Here is a 20,545-nt window from a genome sequence, read left to right as displayed (position 1 = left end):
TTCCTGTACAACATCAAGGAAATTGAGGAATAACGCAGATCGGCTCACAAAGCTAAGATTGCTATGTAGGCAAGTTTTGTACGTTCGGAACGTCTTAGTTACGTGTCAGTATGTGAGATTTGTCGAAAATTCTTGTGCAACAACAATGAAATTGAGGAATAACTCATCTCGGCACACAGAGCTAAGATCGGTATTGTCACGTCCCAGTAGTCGAAGTTAAGAAAAAAAAAGGAAATTATATTACTGATGCTAAGTGACTCATTAGAACGCGACTATATTGTTTAAGTAGTTGTTAAATTGAGTTTAATCTTTTACTGGTAAGTATTTATGGAAAAGATATTATTTTTGGGTCACTCTGCATTTCACCGAGTCTACCCGGGACCAGAAGATGTCAACTTGTCATCCAATGCTCAGTGGTATCTTAACTTACCAGGTTTTACGTATTTGAATATATGCTAGAGTAACTGTCTATGTAGCACGCTGAATTCCTTTCTACTTAGTAGTCCTCCAAAGATTTCAATTGTCGTGCGATGAATGACGGTCGATCAGGGAAATAGGAACAACCGGTTGTCGAATAAATTGCAATCCGTAATATAAAGTACTCTTTATTGCTATACGACGTTAGATTAACAATATTACAGTCGCAAGACTTGCGACTGGTAAACTCACTATTCAATAATGGAGTATGTCTAAGAGTCTCGAAGACTCGTACGAAATTTGTCGACGCCGTCGAGATTCGAGTACGCCGGATTATTAAGTGCTAAACGCCACGGCAATGGAGACAGAGAATGATTTTAGTACGAAAGTAGTAACTGTGTTAACCGTATGAGCGTCGAAATAATAATGCTGGATGTCGGACTTGCACTGAGCTCCTCCGGTCTTCGGGTGTTGGTGGGAGAGATGCTGCAGTGGGATCGCCTCTTGTAGATGGTGGGATATTCTTCCTATGCTTCGCCTAAGGCTTCCTGATGCTGGTGGGAGACCCATGGGCGGGAGCAATGGCAAGTGGAAGCGCCGCTGGTAGGGATCTCTGTGCGAGAAGGACAGCTATATCGTTCCCTCGCAACATTCCAACTTGTTTGTCCGGCTTAATCTTATCGAGCGGCCGGATAAGAATATCGATCGACGGCCAGACCGCATACCATGCACCGTTTAAGGCTCTTATAAACTCTTATAGTGAATAAAATATTATTTCCTATACTCCTAATTTCGCATTATTAATAATAAAAGCGCTATGTTATATAGAATACATATACGCGTAGCATAGAATGTATAAACGTGTATGGAGATTCTTAACGCTACTAATATAATATTATGGTGTGTATATAAATGTATGTGTACTTAAAATTATTATATTGAAGCGTAATAACGTTACATCTGCATTGTTCACTGTTTCATTCTTTTCGCTTGTATCTCCTAATTGAATTTAATGCTTTTGAAGTTAGATCTTTTGTATGCTCATATATATATATATATATATATATATATATATATATAAAATATGTTTTTAAAGCGTTTGAATCGTCTGTCTGATTGTGCAATGCAAATATAAGGTATTAGTTATTCCTATGGTTTATTCATATGATAGTTATTTTTGCGTCACCCGCTGGCGCGCTCGAGCGTTGGCTACATACGGGGTGACTCTCAAGTATAAATACTATTTTACAAGTTAGAACTTTGTCTTGAACGAATAATTTTCTCCGGATTTTACTTCTTTCACCTCCTATGGGTGTATTAACAATAAATATATTGTTTAAATAAAATTTGACGCGCGGCTAGGACGTCACAGTATGTAGGCGAGTTTTGAACGCTCGGAACGTTTTAGTTACGTGTCAGTAAGTGAGATTTATCGAAAATTCCTGTACAACATCAAGGAAATTGAGGAATAACGCAGATCGGCTCACAAAGCTAAGATTGCTATGTAGGCAAGTTTTGTACGTTCGGAACGTCTTAGTTACGTGTCAGTATGTGAGATTTGTCGAAAATTCTTGTGCAACAACAATGAAATTGAGGAATAACTCATCTCGGCACACAGAGCTAAGATCGGTATTGTCACGTCCCAGTAGTCGAAGTTAAGAAAAAAAAAGGAAATTATATTACTGATGCTAAGTGACTCATTAGAACGCGACTATATTGTTTAAGTAGTTGTTAAATTGAGTTTAATCTTTTACTGGTAAGTATTTATGGAAAAGATATTATTTTTGGGTCACTCTGCATTTCACCGAGTCTACCCGGGACCAGAAGATGTCAACTTGTCATCCAATGCTCAGTGGTATCTTAACTTACCAGGTTTTACGTATTTGAATATATGCTAGAGTAACTGTCTATGTAGCACGCTGAATTCCTTTCTACTTAGTAGTCCTCCAAAGATTTCAATTGTCGTGCGATGAATGACGGTCGATCAGGGAAATAGGAACAACCGGTTGTCGAATAAATTGCAATCCGTAATATAAAGTACTCTTTATTGCTATACGACGTTAGATTAACAATATTACAGTCGCAAGACTTGCGACTGGTAAACTCACTATTCAATAATGGAGTATGTCTAAGAGTCTCGAAGACTCGTACGAAATTTGTCGACGCCGTCGAGATTCGAGTACGCCGGATTATTAAGTGCTAAACGCCACGGCAATGGAGACAGAGAATGATTTTAGTACGAAAGTAGTAACTGTGTTAACCGTATGAGCGTCGAAATAATAATGCTGGATGTCGGACTTGCACTGAGCTCCTCCGGTCTTCGGGTGTTGGTGGGAGAGATGCTGCAGTGGGATCGCCTCTTGTAGATGGTGGGATATTCTTCCTATGCTTCGTCTAAGGCTTCCTGATGCTGGTGGGAGACCCATGGGCGGGAGCAATGGCAAGTGGAAGCGCCGCTGGTAGGGATCTCTGTGCGAGAAGGACAGCTATATCGTTCCCTCGCAACATTCCAACTTGTTTGTCCGGCTTAATCTTATCGAGCGGCCGGATAAGAATATCGATCGACGGCCAGACCGCATACCATGCACCGTTTAAGGCTCTTATAAACTCTTATAGTGAATAAAATATTATTTCCTATACTCCTAATTTCGCATTATTAATAATAAAAGCGCTATGTTATATAGAATACATATACGCGTAGCATAGAATGTATAAACGTGTATGGAGATTCTTAACGCTACTAATATAATATTATGGTGTGTATATAAATGTATGTGTACTTAAAATTATTATATTAAAGCGTAATAACGTTACATCTGCATTGTTCACTGTTTCATTCTTTTCGCTTGTATCTCCTAATTGAATTTAATGCTTTTGAAGTTAGATCTTTTGTATGCTCATATATATATATATATATATATATATATATATATATATAAAATATGTTTTTAAAGCGTTTGAATCGTCTGTCTGATTGTGCAATGCAAATATAAGGTATTAGTTATTCCTATGGTTTATTCATATGATAGTTATTTTTGCGTCACCCGCTGGCGCGCTCGAGCGTTGGCTACATACGGGGTGACTCTCAAGTATAAATACTATTTTACAAGTTAGAACTTTGTCTTGAACGAATAATTTTCTCCGGATTTTACTTCTTTCACCTCCTATGGGTGTATTAACAATAAATATATTGTTTAAATAAAATTTGACGCGCGGCTAGGACGTCACAGTATGTAGGCGAGTTTTGAACGCTCGGAACGTTTTAGTTACGTGTCAGTAAGTGAGATTTATCGAAAATTCCTGTACAACATCAAGGAAATTGAGGAATAACGCAGATCGGCTCACAAAGCTAAGATTGCTATGTAGGCAAGTTTTGTACGTTCGGAACGTCTTAGTTACGTGTCAGTATGTGAGATTTGTCGAAAATTCTTGTGCAACAACAATGAAATTGAGGAATAACTCATCTCGGCACACAGAGCTAAGATCGGTATTGTCACGTCCCAGTAGTCGAAGTTAAGAAAAAAAAAGGAAATTATATTACTGATGCTAAGTGACTCATTAGAACGCGACTATATTGTTTAAGTAGTTGTTAAATTGAGTTTAATCTTTTACTGGTAAGTATTTATGGAAAAGATATTATTTTTGGGTCACTCTGCATTTCACCGAGTCTACCCGGGACCAGAAGATGTCAACTTGTCATCCAATGCTCAGTGGTATCTTAACTTACCAGGTTTTACGTATTTGAATATATGCTAGAGTAACTGTCTATGTAGCACGCTGAATTCCTTTCTACTTAGTAGTCCTCCAAAGATTTCAATTGTCGTGCGATGAATGACGGTCGATCAGGGAAATAGGAACAACCGGTTGTCGAATAAATTGCAATCCGTAATATAAAGTACTCTTTATTGCTATACGACGTTAGATTAACAATATTACAGTCGCAAGACTTGCGACTGGTAAACTCACTATTCAATAATGGAGTATGTCTAAGAGTCTCGAAGACTCGTACGAAATTTGTCGACGCCGTCGAGATTCGAGTACGCCGGATTATTAAGTGCTAAACGCCACGGCAATGGAGACAGAGAATGATTTTAGTACGAAAGTAGTAACTGTGTTAACCGTATGAGCGTCGAAATAATAATGCTGGATGTCGGACTTGCACTGAGCTCCTCCGGTCTTCGGGTGTTGGTGGGAGAGATGCTGCAGTGGGATCGCCTCTTGTAGATGGTGGGATATTCTTCCTATGCTTCGTCTAAGGCTTCCTGATGCTGGTGGGAGACCCATGGGCGGGAGCAATGGCAAGTGGAAGCGCCGCTGGTAGGGATCTCTGTGCGAGAAGGACAGCTATATCGTTCCCTCGCAACATTCCAACTTGTTTGTCCGGCTTAATCTTATCGAGCGGCCGGATAAGAATATCGATCGACGGCCAGACCGCATACCATGCACCGTTTAAGGCTCTTATAAACTCTTATAGTGAATAAAATATTATTTCCTATACTCCTAATTTCGCATTATTAATAATAAAAGCGCTATGTTATATAGAATACATATACGCGTAGCATAGAATGTATAAACGTGTATGGAGATTCTTAACGCTACTAATATAATATTATGGTGTGTATATAAATGTATGTGTACTTAAAATTATTATATTAAAGCGTAATAACGTTACATCTGCATTGTTCACTGTTTCATTCTTTTCGCTTGTATCTCCTAATTGAATTTAATGCTTTTGAAGTTAGATCTTTTGTATGCTCATATATATATATATATATATATATATATATATATATATAAAATATGTTTTTAAAGCGTTTGAATCGTCTGTCTGATTGTGCAATGCAAATATAAGGTATTAGTTATTCCTATGGTTTATTCATATGATAGTTATTTTTGCGTCACCCGCTGGCGCGCTCGAGCGTTGGCTACATACGGGGTGACTCTCAAGTATAAATACTATTTTACAAGTTAGAACTTTGTCTTGAACGAATAATTTTCTCCGGATTTTACTTCTTTCACCTCCTATGGGTGTATTAACAATAAATATATTGTTTAAATAAAATTTGACGCGCGGCTAGGACGTCACAGTATGTAGGCGAGTTTTGAACGCTCGGAACGTTTTAGTTACGTGTCAGTAAGTGAGATTTATCGAAAATTCCTGTACAACATCAAGGAAATTGAGGAATAACGCAGATCGGCTCACAAAGCTAAGATTGCTATGTAGGCAAGTTTTGTACGTTCGGAACGTCTTAGTTACGTGTCAGTATGTGAGATTTGTCGAAAATTCTTGTGCAACAACAATGAAATTGAGGAATAACTCATCTCGGCACACAGAGCTAAGATCGGTATGTAGGCGAGTTTTGAACGCTCGGGACGTTTTAGTTACGTGTCAGTAAGTGAGATTTATCGAAAATTCCTGTACAACATCACGGAAATTGAGGAGTAACGCATATCGGCACACAGAGCTAAGATTGCTATGTAGGCAAGTTTTGTACGTTCGGAACGTCTTAGTTACGTGTCAGTATGTGAGATTTGTCGAAAATTCTTGTACAACATCAAGGAAACTAAGGAATAACCCATTACAGCACACAGAGGCAAGATCGCTATATAGGCGAGTTTTGAACGCACGTGACGTTTTAGTTACGTATCAGTAAGTGAGATTTATCGAAAATTCTTGTACAACAACAAGAAAATTGAGGAGTAACGCATATCGGCACACAGAGCTAAGATTGCTATGTAGGCAAGTTTTGTACGTTCGAAACGTCTTAGTTACGTGTCAGTAAGTGAGATATCGTAAATTCTCGTGCATCATCAATGAAATTGAGGAATAACCCATCTCGGCACACAGAGCTAAGATCGGTATGTAGGCGAGTTTTGAACGCTCGGGACGTTTTAGTTACGTGTCAGTAAGTGAGATTTATCGAAAATTTTTGTACAACATCAAGGAAATTGAGGAATAACGCATATCGGCTCACAAAGCTAAGATTGCTATTTAGGCAAGTTTTGTACGTTCGGAACATCTTAGTTACGTGTCAGTATGTGAGATTTGTCGAAAATTCTTGTACAACATCAAGGAAATTAAGGAATAACCCATTACAGCACACAGAGGCAAGATCGCTATGTAGGCGAGTTTTGAACGCACGTGACGTTTTAGTTACGTATCAGTAAGTCAGATTTATCGAAAATTCTTGTACAACAACAAGGAAATTGAGGAGTAACGCATATCGGCACAGAGAGCTAAGATTGCTATGTAGGCAAGTTTTGTGTGTTCTGAACGTCTTAGTTACGTGTCAGTAAGTGAGATTTATCGAAAATTCTCGTGCAACATCAATGAAATTGAGGAATAACCCATCTCGGCACACAAAGCTAAGATCGGTATGTTGGCAAGTTTTGAACACTCGGTACGTCTTAGTTACGTGTCAGTAAGTGAGATTTATCGAAAATTCTCGTGCATCATCAATGAAATTGAGGAATAACTCATCTCGGCACACAAAGCTAAGATTGCTATGTAGGCAAGTTTTGTACGTTTGGAACGTCTTAGTTATGTGTCAGTATGTGAGATTTGTCAAAAATTCTTGTACAACATCAAGGAAACTAAGGAATAACCCATTACAGCACACAGAGGCATGATCGCTATGTAGGCGAGTTTTGAACGCTCGTGACGTTTTAGTTACGTGTCAGTAAGAGTGATTTATCGAAAATTCTTGTACAACATCAAAGAAATTGAGGAATTGTTACGTCCCGGTAATATCGCGGCGCGATATCGGTGAATTCGCGTTCTCGGATTTGCACCGGGCTATGTCGCTGTTTCGGAATATTTCCGGGGATAACCTGCGACTGAGGATTACCGGATTTTCGTAGAATACGCGAAGAGATTAGTGAAGATCGCGACCAATTGCGAGATTCGAGCCAAGGCGAGTTGTAGTTAATGGTGCAGATTAGGCAGCTGGGGCACTTCCTCAGTGCGGAGCACCAGATTATTTCGTTCAAGATTATTAATTAAACCGTTTATGCTCGTAGGGTTTTGGTCGAATTCGTTTAACTTGTCGGTACACAAACGACACGAAATTCCTGGTCTAGCGAAACTCAAGGCATTGTCGCATTTACAACATACAATTTTACCGGGTGCGTAGTAACCTATTTCGACTATATGCAAAGATACCGCGGACCACTCGCGCAATTCGATGTTTGAAAGATCGCGATAACAATCGTTGCAAAGGGCAAATTTAGTTAATGCGTGACATCGTCCAAACGTTCGGACGCAAAAGTAGGAGGGAAGGGTCTGCGTTGCTTCTATCCCGAATACCCGTTGCACATCATGTATGAACGATGGACACATAGATGGTTGACTAAGATAACAGTAGGAACTAAGTTGGTTTCTAATTACCTCTAGAGATGTATTGTTACTTGGTTTTAGAAGGGTCTTTAATGGCTTTCCTAATGGATTTGGGTTCAAAGGGTCTCTAATGGCTTTGGGTCAAAAAGGTTTTTCTTTAATGGCTTTCCTAATGGATTTGGGTTAAAAGGATCTTTAATGGCTTTGGGTCAAAAAAGGTTTTTCTTTAATGGCTTTCCTAATGGATTTGGGAAGAAAGGGTCTTTAATGGCTTTGGGTCAAAAGAGGTTTTTCTTTAATGGCTTTCCTAAGGGATTTGATTTAGGAGCACCAGAGGTAAAGATGTGACCAGATAAAATATAGATACAATCCTACCTTGGAGCGGCGTATTATTCCAGTAACACGGGGTGGTCTGCTGTTCCCCAATGCTCAGGCGTTGCGGCGTCGTACCAATGGTATAGGACTTCTGCTCGGATTTGGAGGTACCTTGTCCGTCTCGGATCCTTTTCGTTGATGTCGAAAGGCGGGATCCACGGGTGTTCAATAGTTATGGCAGTCAATTTATTTGGCCACTCCACGAGGTTAATGCTATTATTATTGTTCAGGTCCACGACTGAATTTACTGTATTATGCTTAAAGAATGCCTCGTATTCAAGGTCGTAGCGCGATTCTACCCCGATATACTGAGACTCGTAGGACTTCACAGGCTCGATGGATAATTCTATCAGTTGATGTCGCGCACGTTTCTTTACTCCGCCTCGTCTGTTCTTTGGCATTTGTTAGTATTACAGATGGGATCAAGAACACTGGCTTTATACGTTGATTGTATGTATAGTCGCGCAGCGTGCGAGGGACCGCACTGCCGTGCTTAAGAATATGTGTGGTATGTGATACAGCGTGCGAGGGGCCGCTCTTGCTGTATTGCGTATTAATATCTAATAACAATAGTGGCGTGCGAGGGACCGCACTGCTGTATTGCTATTAGGTGTGTATGTGTCCGTGAGTATGGAACGAATGAAGCCAGGCGAAATTTGAATTTTAGTTTCCCACTTGAGTACGCGTGGCACAAATATTTAAGAATAACGAATAAAATTTAGTAGTCGCGTAGCGAAATGAAATAAAACGATACGTTGATTATGTGTTAGCGTTAACGAAGCACGAAGTACGCTCGGTAGAGAAAAAAGGCTTTATCGTTAAAATAATTAGCAAGAATTTAGCATACACTAAAATATATTTATTCACTACTTATACACAGTGGCTAGTACACTTGAGAACTTATGTTTAACGTTAGAATTAAAGTTTGAATTAAACTAGAGTTTAGAGTTAGAGTATAATTAGAATTAAACTAGAATTCGAGTTGGAGTTAGAGTTTAGCTTTGAGTTGGATGTCGAGTCCCGATTTCGACTTGTTGTCGACTTGAGATCGCGGATGAGACTGATGAAGTCGGGGCCTGCAAGTGGGGGTACGTGGTGGTGGGATCGCGAGGTAGTGGGACGACACGCTACTATGGTAGCGCCGCGCTTAGCTACTAGAAGAAGCAAGGTGTCATGGCCGCCAAAGGCGGGCTTTTCGAATCGTAAAAGGGACTTAGTGTTCTTTTAACCGGTTTCAAGAATGTAATAAAGGAAGGAAATTCGGAAAAATGGTCGCGGTACGTGACACCTCCCCCCTTAAAAGAAAATGTTGAACCGTGATTCGACATTTTCCTTTATGTATACGTACAAAGTCATGCAAGTAAATATTTATTTAACGTTTTACGCTATTTCTTATGTTATACTTTATCTTATTCTTATTCATCTAACAATTTCCTGAGTTCCTTAAAGTCTCTGCGCACTTCACTCGTGTAAATCACTCGGGGTTGTAGGGTTATTTCTTCTAGTGTTGGGGGGGGAGGGTTAGGGTGCAGATTTTCGGTCTTTGAAGGGGTTATGGGAGATAACTCTTTGTCTGTCGGGGGTATTTGGTTGGGGCGCTGGTTCCCGTCGTTGCCTCTGTCGCTTCTTTTGTTCGGAGTTCCCATGTACAGGAGTAGATTTGTTACTGATGTCCATATTGCTCCCAGTAGGTGTAGACTCCATCCGTAAATTGAATGGAGAGCATAACCATGGATGATTGTGTCCACTATTAATTTCGCGAGCCGGATGACCATGAATATTGCGAGTATGCACTGGCGGATCCAAATGTTATAAATCCTTTCCAGAGACGCATGCCTGCGCTTTCTGCAATCTGGTCCAGCGTTTTCTCGTCGAATAAATTTATCAGAGACAAACTACCCGCTGGAATCTCCTGACCCATTGCTCCTCGTGCGATTGTGTTTAGCATGGAAGGTTTTTCCATGGGAAACATGATGTTATCACGTAAACGATCGTGGTCCTCGTTCGTGTAGATGCCGCTGGTGGCGAGAGATGTTGGGCTGACATACTTCCACGTTGGTTTCGTTAACGGTTGTATCGTTGGTGGTGCCATTGATTCAACTGGTTTTGGCATTAACCGGTACCAGGTGTTATAGATCTTGTACATGGTTGGCAGGAGTTCGTTGCAATCCTTCGGTGTTCCTGTTTTGGTGAATATTCTGGATCCAGGTAGTAAGAATACTGATTGGTTCGTATAGGTGACTGGTAGCTCATTGTAGCAGCCTTCCACGGATCGTAAACGACACTCTGCAGGTACACACTTGATCAGGTGCATGGCTTCGCCGGCCATTATTGCGGTGTATCCTGGTTCCTTCATTATTCTGTAAGCCATCTCGTCAGGCGCTATGCTCGCCAGGGAGAGGGCGTTTTGTAGTACCTGTTTCTCCAAGGCACATTTCTGTTCCATGGTGTCTCGGTACAACTGTGTTAGCTGTGTTTTGATGTGTTTCTCCACATACAGGAATTTCGAATTTACGTAAGAGAATATGTCTAAATTATTGACGGATACTTTGGCTCGAGTTTTAAAGGTTTTGCCTCGCTGTGTTTCCAGGATTGATAGTTTCGGATGTTTGGTCTGTAGCAGGTGGTATCCACATAAATTGAGCTCCGTTGTTTTAGTAAGCGCAAATGTGGTCTCCTTGGTTGTTACCGTATATACCGTTGGTGTTGTGTAGTTCCCTTTGGCGGTCAGTTTGTTGGCCATTCCCTCGTAGAGGACATCGTATCTGTCGAAATGGCAGCTGTCTCGTGGGGCGATACTCCAGTAAGTCTCTGCTCCGTCGGTATCAAGGCATTCACCTGGCGGTACCTTGCAATGTACGCCAGATGGGAGGATCACCTCGTTTGATTTCCGGTCAATCGAGGCTTCGAAATCCCGTAAAGTTACTTTGACGACGGTTTAGACGACGACGTCTTCCCAAGTTCCAAAAGCATCGCTATATTCCGTTCCGGAACATCGTCCGTCCACGGAGGTGGAGCCTGCTAGTGTAATAGAACGCGTGTTCGTGCTGTTTCTCTTGAGGCCTTGTATGATGCTCTGTTGGCCCGTTCCCATTGCAATGGCTCCAGAATTGTGCAATCTTAAATGCAAATATAAATTATTAATTATTCTTATGGTCTACATAGGATGGTTATTTCTGCGTCACCCGCTGGCGCGTTTGAACGTTGGCTATATAAGGGGTGATTCGCAAATACAAGTCTTACATTTAATGTTGCACTCTCTACTGAACGAACAATTCTCTTTGAATTTTATTCTTTTCACCTCCTATGGGTGCGTTAATAATAATTTAATGTTTATTTAAAAAATAGACGTGCGATTAGGACGTCACACCAGCATTACTATTCGCGACGGCAAACTGTTAACACGTTTACTACTTTCGAGTCCCGAATCCCTTTGTCAAGCGTCAGTAATCCGGCGTTACGCGTCGTCAAACTTCTGTACAAGTCTTTAAGACTCTTAGATATACTCTGAAACGGAGTTTACCAGCCGCTAGCATAGCGACTGTAATAATAATAGAAATTTAACGTTGAGTATAAATAAAGTGATTCTTTTTATATTGCAACGATTCGTAATTATTTAACGATCGGCCATTCCTACATCCTCGATCGGCCATCGTCCACTGTAGTCAGCAGACGCAGTAAATTCTTTGGAGCCTTCGGAAGACCATCCGTAAGAGGAAACCCAGTGTGTTTAGAGAACATCATACAGCACGTATTTAGATACAAAAATCTGGTGAGTCAAGGTAATACCGATTTCACAGCGACAAGTTATAAGTCTTCTGGTCCCCGGTAGACCTGGTGAATGCAGGGTGACCGAAAAAGAAATAAAACATCTTAAGAAATAAACATTTTATTCAATTTAAATACTTAAACTCTATATTAAACACAGACTCACTACTACTATTATTTCAATTGATATAGTCACGTTTTAAGAAATTATTTAGCATTAATAATTTAAATTAATATTTTTTTTTTATTAACTTCAAATACTGAGACGTGACAGTCCTACAACGTCCATTGATATCTTATCGAAGGCGGTTCCCGGGGTACCAGTAATCATCATAGGTTGTTTTGTTTTCACCCGGGTAAGTTTTTTTATTTGACAGCTTCTGCAGTTTTTGATGTACTCTTGTATATCCTTCTTCATTGTGGGCCAATAATAATTCTGTCTTATTCGGTGATAAGTTTTATTTACGCCTTTATGTCCCCCGATTTTCGTAGCGTGTTTTTCGTAAATAATATTCTGTCGTTCCCTTGGGTCGGGACAACAAATTAGAGATTTGCAGATTGTTATTGTTAAAGATAACTCTACTAAAAATCCTCTAGGACAGTGCATGCCACGATCTGCACATTTCGGCCGATTTCCGAGAGTTAACGCCTATCGCGCCTCCCTTGCGTCTTGAGATCCTCAACTAGCAACCGTAACCAAGCGCGCGGCGCTCTGCCTCAGGTACGGTGCATCTGTACCGCGAAGCGGTTCCGTACCCCCTTACTGCCAAATATTAATGTTTTAAACGCGATCTCTTTAGAATTTTTTTAAATAATTAATTCAAGAACAAAGTTTCAATACTCGATTATTAATTACATTTACGATATAATAATTCTAAAATATTATTAAATTATATTCGATAGATTAAATTTGTTAAATGTGTCGCGCGCGGAAACTCTTTCCGATATATAAATTAATAAATAATTGTAAATTTAAAGTTTTATAAAAGACGCTTTTATTAAAAGCACGAAATACTTATGAACGATATTATTTAAGTTATAGACTGTTGGATATTCCCAGTATATGATGTCATTATATAAATTAGAATAACGTAATATTTTTAGAATTATTATATTGTAAATGTAATTAATAATCGAGTATTGAAACTTTATTCTTGAATTAATTATTTTAAAAAATTCTAAAAAGATCGCGTTTAAAACATTGATATTTGGCAGTAAGGGAGTATGGAACAGCTTCGCGGTATAGATGCACTGTACCTGAAGCAGAGCGCCGCGCGCTTGGTTACGGTTGCTAGTTGAGGATCTCAAGACACAAGGGGGGCGCGATAGGCGTTGACTCTCGGAAATCGGCCGAAATGTGCAGATTGTGGCATGCACTGCTCTAAGAGTTTTAGACATAAAGTTCCAGGGAATCGTATGGTATAAATCATTCTGAGCAATACTAATAGATTTCAGTCCCAGTTCTATCACAACATCACGTAGTGACCGAATACAATTTTGAATATCGCTCCGTTTAATAATGGTTTTATCATCTTGTTTTATCGGAAGACTTATTAGAAAATTTCCATTATTTAAATTTGTAACTCGCGCTCTTGTGAATGTAAGTTCTTCAAATTTTGGGAGTTTATTTTCCCTCTGGTAATCTTTCGCTCCTTTATCACAAGGGGCTCCGTTAAGGGTTACGAAAATAACGTGGTGATCCTTCCTAATAAGCAGAGAGTCACGAGTATCATTTATTTGAAAAGGACTTTCGTTGTCCGAGGATCTGGGTTGAGGGGAATCTGCTTCATTTTCATGTTTCATTTTCGGAGTTCTCGTCCGTCATTGATTCGTCCTCGTCAAGTTCCATTAGTTGGTCGTTTGAATTTATTTCTTCTTCTGGGTTTACGAGAAATGGGAGTTGTGGTTCATCGGTAATGATGGGAGGGATTAATAAAGTATCCTCGTTTAGATCTCTGATAAATATTCGGTGTGGAGAGTCTTCGGGTATATCATTGCTGGGTAAGTTAGTAATGGAAGGTCTAGATTGCTCAGTTATCGACTGGGCTGTTTGATAAGAGAAAAGGGACTCATTGGAGCTGTCGTTTAATGTGGTTAAAGGGAGCGTGAAAACATCTGAAGTGTATGGATTTCTAGAGAGAGCGTCGGCGATTAGGTTAATTTTTCCCGCTTTATAATTAATTTCGTAATCGTATTCTGAAAGTTTTAACCTCCATTTCCACAGCCTTGAAGTGGGGTCCTTTATTGAGTTTAGTCAAACCAAGGGTTTATGGTCAGTCAAGATGGTAAACCGTCTGCCGTATAGATAATGACGGAAGTGCGTGACACAATACATAACAGCCAGACACTCCTTTTCAATAGTGGAGTATTTCCCTTCGACGTCGTTCAACGTTCTGGAAGTATAAGATATTGGTAAATCTTTTTCAGCTTCGCTTTGGCTTAATACGCCTCCTATGTCGTATCCACTCGCATCTGTGGGTAATAGGAAAAGTTCGTTAAAATTTGGATATTGTAAGATGGGTTCCTTGCAAAGTTCGTTTATAAGTGTGTTAAAAGAATTTTCTTGTAAGGTGGTTCAGATGAATGGTTTATCCTTCTTTAATAGGTCGGTCAGTGGTTTAGCAATTTTTGAGAAGTCCTTTATAAATCTACGATAGTATCCAACGAAGCCTAAAAATTGTTTAATGTTCTTATGAGTTTTAGGGACAGGGAAATTTTTAACTGCAATAATCTTATTAGGATCTGGTCTTAAACCGTCACCTCCTATAACGTGTCCCAGATAGGCTTCTTCATGCCTTAAAAATTGGCACTTATCAGGTTATAGTTGTAGATTTGCTTCCTTCAATCTCTGCATAAGCTCCCTAATTTTCATTTTGTGTTCTTCCAACGATCTGGCGTATATAACGATATCGTCGAGGTAGACAAAAAGTTCACTTCCCTGTAATTCTGTGAGCACGTTATCCATTAAACGTTGGAAAGTAGCAGGTGCGTTTTTAAGTCCGAAAGGCATTCGTTGGTATTCGTAATGTCAATATGGTGTAAAAAAGGCTGTTTTTGCTTGGTCTCCAGCAGCCATGGGTATCTGATGGAATCCTTGGGCGAGATCGAAAATAGAGAAATATTTCGCGCTACCCAACTGGTCCAATATTTCCGAAATATTAGGCAGCGGATATGCATCTCCGATCGTTTTTTTGTTTAGCTTCCTGAAATAAATTACCATTCGCCACTTTTTCTGCCCGTCAGCCGCGGACTTCTTCGGAACAATCCATAAGGGAGCGTTGTATGGCGAAGCTGATGGTACTATAATTTCCGTTAACAATTTAGTCACTTGCCTATCTATTTCCTCCTTATGGATAGGCGGATACCTGTACTGTTTTACGTGTATAGGTATATTGTCTGTAGTAGATATAAAATGTTGGACGAAGGTAGTGGACTTAAGATTCTCCCCTGGGAGATGAAAACACTCAGCATGCTCTTCGAATATGCTTTTTATCTGTTCTGCTTCTTCATTTAAATGCTTTGTATTTATGAGAGCTTGAAGCCGTTGTACGAGGCTAGAGATTACATCTGAAATTTCAGAAGAGACCCTCGGGTCTGGCGATATAGCGAATGTATCGGTTAATTCTGAAAAATCCTCCAGACCTGTTGACCCTGGGAGCGTGTCAACAGAGTTCCTGAGGCTTGAGAACGCTGGCAGCTTATTAGGAAAAAGACCTCTCCGATCTCGTGATATTAAAGACATGCTTGAAAATTTCCCAGTATTGGAGAGTTCTTCATGGCTCATTGAAAACTCTGTTAGATTCCTGGAAACGGAAAGTCGTTCAGAGTTGGCTGAATCGCAAAACTCCTCGAGGTTCGAAGAAGAAATTGAAGATTTCCCAGTATTGGAGTGCTCTCCTTGGCTCATAGATTTAGAAGATGAAGATTTGCCATAGTTGGAGAGCTCTCCTTGGTTCATTGAATCAGAAGTATTCTGGCGGTGTTCTTCAGAATCACCTAGTATAATATAATCCTTTAAAGGCATTGAGTACACTTCGATCGTGTAATTATACTCCGTCAAATTGTAGGCTTTGATTTGCCCTTTCCCTCGGGAATTTTTGACGAGAGCTTCCCCCCAAAATAAGCCCTTTATTGGCTCGTTGCGAGGAACGTATCCTTCCTTTTTCTCTGGGTTCGTAATATTGAAAGTGACGTCAACCACAGATCGCGCGGGTATTTTCGTTTTTAAAGAAAGGGACCTAAATATCTTCAAATAACAGGCATCCCTGTTTATAATCGACAACGGCATTATTGTATTTTAAGAAGTTAGTACCTATTATGCCGTCTGCAGGTATGCCAAAATCGTCCTTGACGATGTAGAATTTAATTCTCTTCCCCATAATTTTGATAGTGGTTGAGCCCAGTGTTTTTATCGGTTTCTTCGAAATTCCCTTTAGTTGCAGTGTGTCCTTATTATTTATAGGGATGTTCTTTAATATTCTCAATTTTATTAAATTCACAGAGGATCCCGAATCTATCATAAAGAAACAGTATCCTTTAAATTTTTCAGAAATATCGCTATTTTAGGTTGGTACGTTTCTTGGCCTATATTCGCTATCCCTATACTAACTTTTTTACTTTCAAAGTTGTTAGTTGGTTCGACGGCCGGCGCTGGGTCGTTATAAATTTTTAATGAATTTTTTGAAAAAAACGAGCCCTGAGTTTCGTTTCTTCTGTTCAGGTCTGGCTCATCGAGGGTTTTGGTCGTATCGTGATGGAGCGCGCGGTTGCTTGGGCCGGTTCCCTGGTCGCGCTTACCGTCGGGCGGCCCTCCGCGTTTGCCGATGGTTGAACTGCGTTTCTGAATGCCAATTTCCGACATTCGGAAACCCTATGCCCCGGGACCTTGCAATAATTGCATACGGTTGGTGAATTTGGTCCGAGTTGTCCGGGTATTAAAGGTCTAATCTAAGGTCGTGGGACGTAATTATTATTGGGGTTCTTTAATGTAGATTTAGGCTGTTCTGCGTCCGGAGGCTTTTGGTTGCCTAAATCTGAGCGCATTAGTGGGAATTGTCGCGGCGGATTTTGTCGTTCGCGTTGTCTTTCGACTTCCAAATTTTTTGAAATTTTAACGGCCCATTCGATGGCCTCGTCTAGTGTGGCGATATTTCGATACTCTATGCGCGTGATAACATTGGAGGGTAAGCCGTTCGTGAAGGCTTCGAGGACTTCCTCCTCGACCTCGTTATTGATGGTTCTTCCCTTGGCGTCTGTTATCATCTAATATCGCGGTTCTTAAATCTTTGATTCTCTCTGCATATTTTAGAATGGTCTCATTGGGCGATTTGTAGGCGTTGGCTAATTCTCCGCGGTACTGCGCAACGGATTTATTTGGGGCAGGAATGGTTTTTAGTTTATCGAGGAGGTCTACGACGCGCATGTACACATTTCCCTCAACTACCTGGTACGCGTCGCCCTCAATTTTGTTCATTATAAATTGTACAAGTTGTGGTTCTTGCACGGGGAGCAATAAATTTCGGGCGCGCTCGCATGCGCGAGCAAATTGGAAAACGGAGATTCGGTACCCATTAAATGGGGGAATGTTTGCTACTACGTCTTTTATTTTTAATGCTGGCATCGCCACGGGTGGTGCCGCTTCGTGCATTATTTGATCGTTGCATTCGTCGTACGCGGATGCGGCGCGGGAAGCTTCGCTCATTCTCTGCTCTAAGCTATTCACTTGCTCTGGTAATTTCCGTAACTGCGATAGCTCCGATTGTATTTGAGAAAGTACGCTAAACAATGAATTCGCGTCGATCGATTCGTTAGGGCGTTTAGTTGTTTCGTCCCGTTCCTTGAGCGACATTTTGGAATGCGATGTCTTTTCACAATCGTCTACGTACTTTTGTTTCTTTTCGGGTTCTGGGTCAACATTTACCGTACCGTGCGATCTTGTGAATTGGGCCATAACTTGATGTATATATATATTTTCGTTTTAATAATTGTATATCAAAATGGATATGTACGCGCGCGTCATGAGCAAAATTATGTAAAAACAATGTATTAAATGGAGTACGTACGAATAAGGCAGTACCTTCTCTTAATCCTGCAAGAATATGGTATGGTACAATAAAATAAATACAGTACAGTAAATTAGTGCATAAAAGATAACGAAAACGATAAAGTGATTAAATAAGATCGCGAGAATATAGTAGCAATATAGCAAAAGACAAATGTATAAATGCATATAATAAAATGAAGCTATATAGGAATATATATATATATATATATATATATATATATACATAGATATGTTTTTTTTTATTCAACTTATTCAAGTTCTTCATAGGCTTCTATTGTTATAACTGTAGTATCGTCATCGAGTGTTGCTTCAGACAAATCTTCTTGAAATTCGGTAAATCTTAGAAAACATTCAAAGCATTCATTCCCGATTCTGGAGACAGTTAGCTTTTTCCAACATTTGTCACAATAGTGAGTGATAAGGATTCCGCTAATTACTAAAGTATGTCTAAAAACTTTACGCCAAATTCGGTTTTTCAGACGGATCTATTTTATCACAACACTGTTGACAAATATGGGTTGGTACTTCGTAAATCGGTATAAGGGGTCTTGAGAATCTGTGCGGACACATGAATATATTTCACCTTGTAAGCAACAATAAAATAGTAATGTGAAATGATATGATAGTATATACATATATATATATATATATATATATATATATATATATATATATATATAGGTAATGCAATAAAATATAGGAATATTCTGAAAATAAGATAATGCAATTATAGGGTATAATAAAACACACAAAAATAGTATAATATGGAAATGACAATGGTATATAGTGTTGCGTCCCTGCGGGTCGTCTGTGACCGTTATTCCTGAATCTGCTGTACCCGTCTCCGGGAGAAAGTTGCTAAGGGTTGTTGTTAAACAACGGCGTTCATCTGGAGAGAGATCGGCCATCTGAGAGTCTCGCAACAGATGCCATTCCGGGCGGACGTATTCGAGATTACGATAATCGTTATTGTTCTGTGTTCCTTGTATAATAGTGTTCTGTGTTATTATATTAAAGTTCCTTTCGTTCTTTCAAAGGAGTGTTAATTATTTACTTGCGGTACGCGAGTGTCGGTTGTGTCACGCGGATTCGAGTTATATCGATTTCGATCCGCGGATGCAACAATATATATTTCTTTTATTTGCTGCTGGCGCTAACGCTCTGAATTTTGAGTCTTCTCATAATATTCGCGACGCGGGTCGTTCTCCGCAATGTCTAAATGCGATGGTGGAGATTGCTCGACCTTGATTGGAATTAATTTGTAAATGTAGTTATTTACGAGTGGCCTTCACTTGGACACAGTACAATTGGACACGGTGCAAATGGACACGTTACAAATGGACACGAGATTGTGCACACGGTTCAATTGGACACAGTGCATTTGGACACAGTAATTTTGGATACAGTAGCTTTTGGACACATAAGAAAATACGCATCGTTTACTTGGACACCGCTCAATTGGACACTGTTCATTTGGACACCGTTCGTTTGGACACAGAAAGATGCGCACCGTTCATTTGGACACCGTTCGTTTGGACACCGTTATTTGCTCACCGTTCGTTTGGACACCGTTCATTTGCCCACCGTTCGTTTGGACACCGTTCATTTGCCCACTGTTCGTTTGGACACCGTTCATTTGTACACAGAAACATGCGCACTGTTTGTTTGAATATGTAACAGATGGAGAAAAATAAAAATCATTTTGGGAAAATATAATCAGTATTCTTATAACACTTTATACTGGTAAATCTATGTAAAATATGAAATCGTGAAAAGGAGATACATTTGAAGGTTATAATATCTGTCAAAATAAAATATATTCATACTTATATATCTCTGATACTGATGTCATTAATTTTACATTGCTTTTAGCACTTTGTTTAGCCTTTCGCATATTTGGATGTCATGCATGGATACAGTGGGTTCCGCCCCCCCTACGGGGGGGCTCCACTTCCGGAAGATATAACCTAACTCAAACCTATTTCTTATTTAAAACAAAAATTTGGTGTGGATTACGTCGTATAACTTAAATCAAATTTTGGTGTCCAAACGAACGGTGTCCAAACGAACGGTGGGCAAATGAACGGTGTCCAAATGAACAGTGTCCAATTGAGCGGTGTCCAAGTAAACGATGCGTATTTTCTTATGTGTCCAAAAGCTACTGTATCCAAAATTACTGTGTCCAAATGCACTGTGTCCAATTGAACCGTGTGCAAAATCTCGTGTCCATTTGTAACGTGTCCATTTGCACCGTGTCCAATTATACTGTGTCCAAGTGCACCACTCCCGTTATTTACTTCGGGTATCTGCTCGGATACTGGATTATTAGAATTGCTAGCACCGGTTGATTCGAAAGAATTATTTGCAAGGGCTCGATAGTATTGCGCTACTAGTCGTCTAAGTTGATTTTCACGACCGGCACGGCGTGTCTTCGACATTTTTAATTGGCAAGCATTTCGATATTCGCCTCTTCGTTGAACTCTAAATGTGCGAGGTCGCCTCACTAAGAAGAGAGAACGAAAAGCGAGAGTGTGCGGAATGGCCTCACTAGCTCTCACTAGTACTCTGCGTTGATACCACTGCTT

General features: G+C 40.0%; 1 pseudogene; it reads right to left on the bottom strand.

Annotated features, from left to right (window-relative positions):
* Positions 1 to 9,543: 9,543 nt before the first annotated feature.
* Positions 9,544 to 10,667, bottom strand: LOC138934316 (uncharacterized; annotated as a pseudogene).
* Positions 10,668 to 20,545: the final 9,878 nt, after the last annotated feature.

This window comes from Polyergus mexicanus, unplaced genomic scaffold (assembly GCF_030449975.1).
Source record: "Polyergus mexicanus isolate NDT 795.1 unplaced genomic scaffold, iyPolMexi1.0 SCAF_6, whole genome shotgun sequence".
Taxonomy (NCBI): domain Eukaryota; kingdom Metazoa; phylum Arthropoda; class Insecta; order Hymenoptera; family Formicidae; genus Polyergus; species Polyergus mexicanus.
This window is presented reverse-complemented; position numbering and strand designations above follow the sequence as displayed.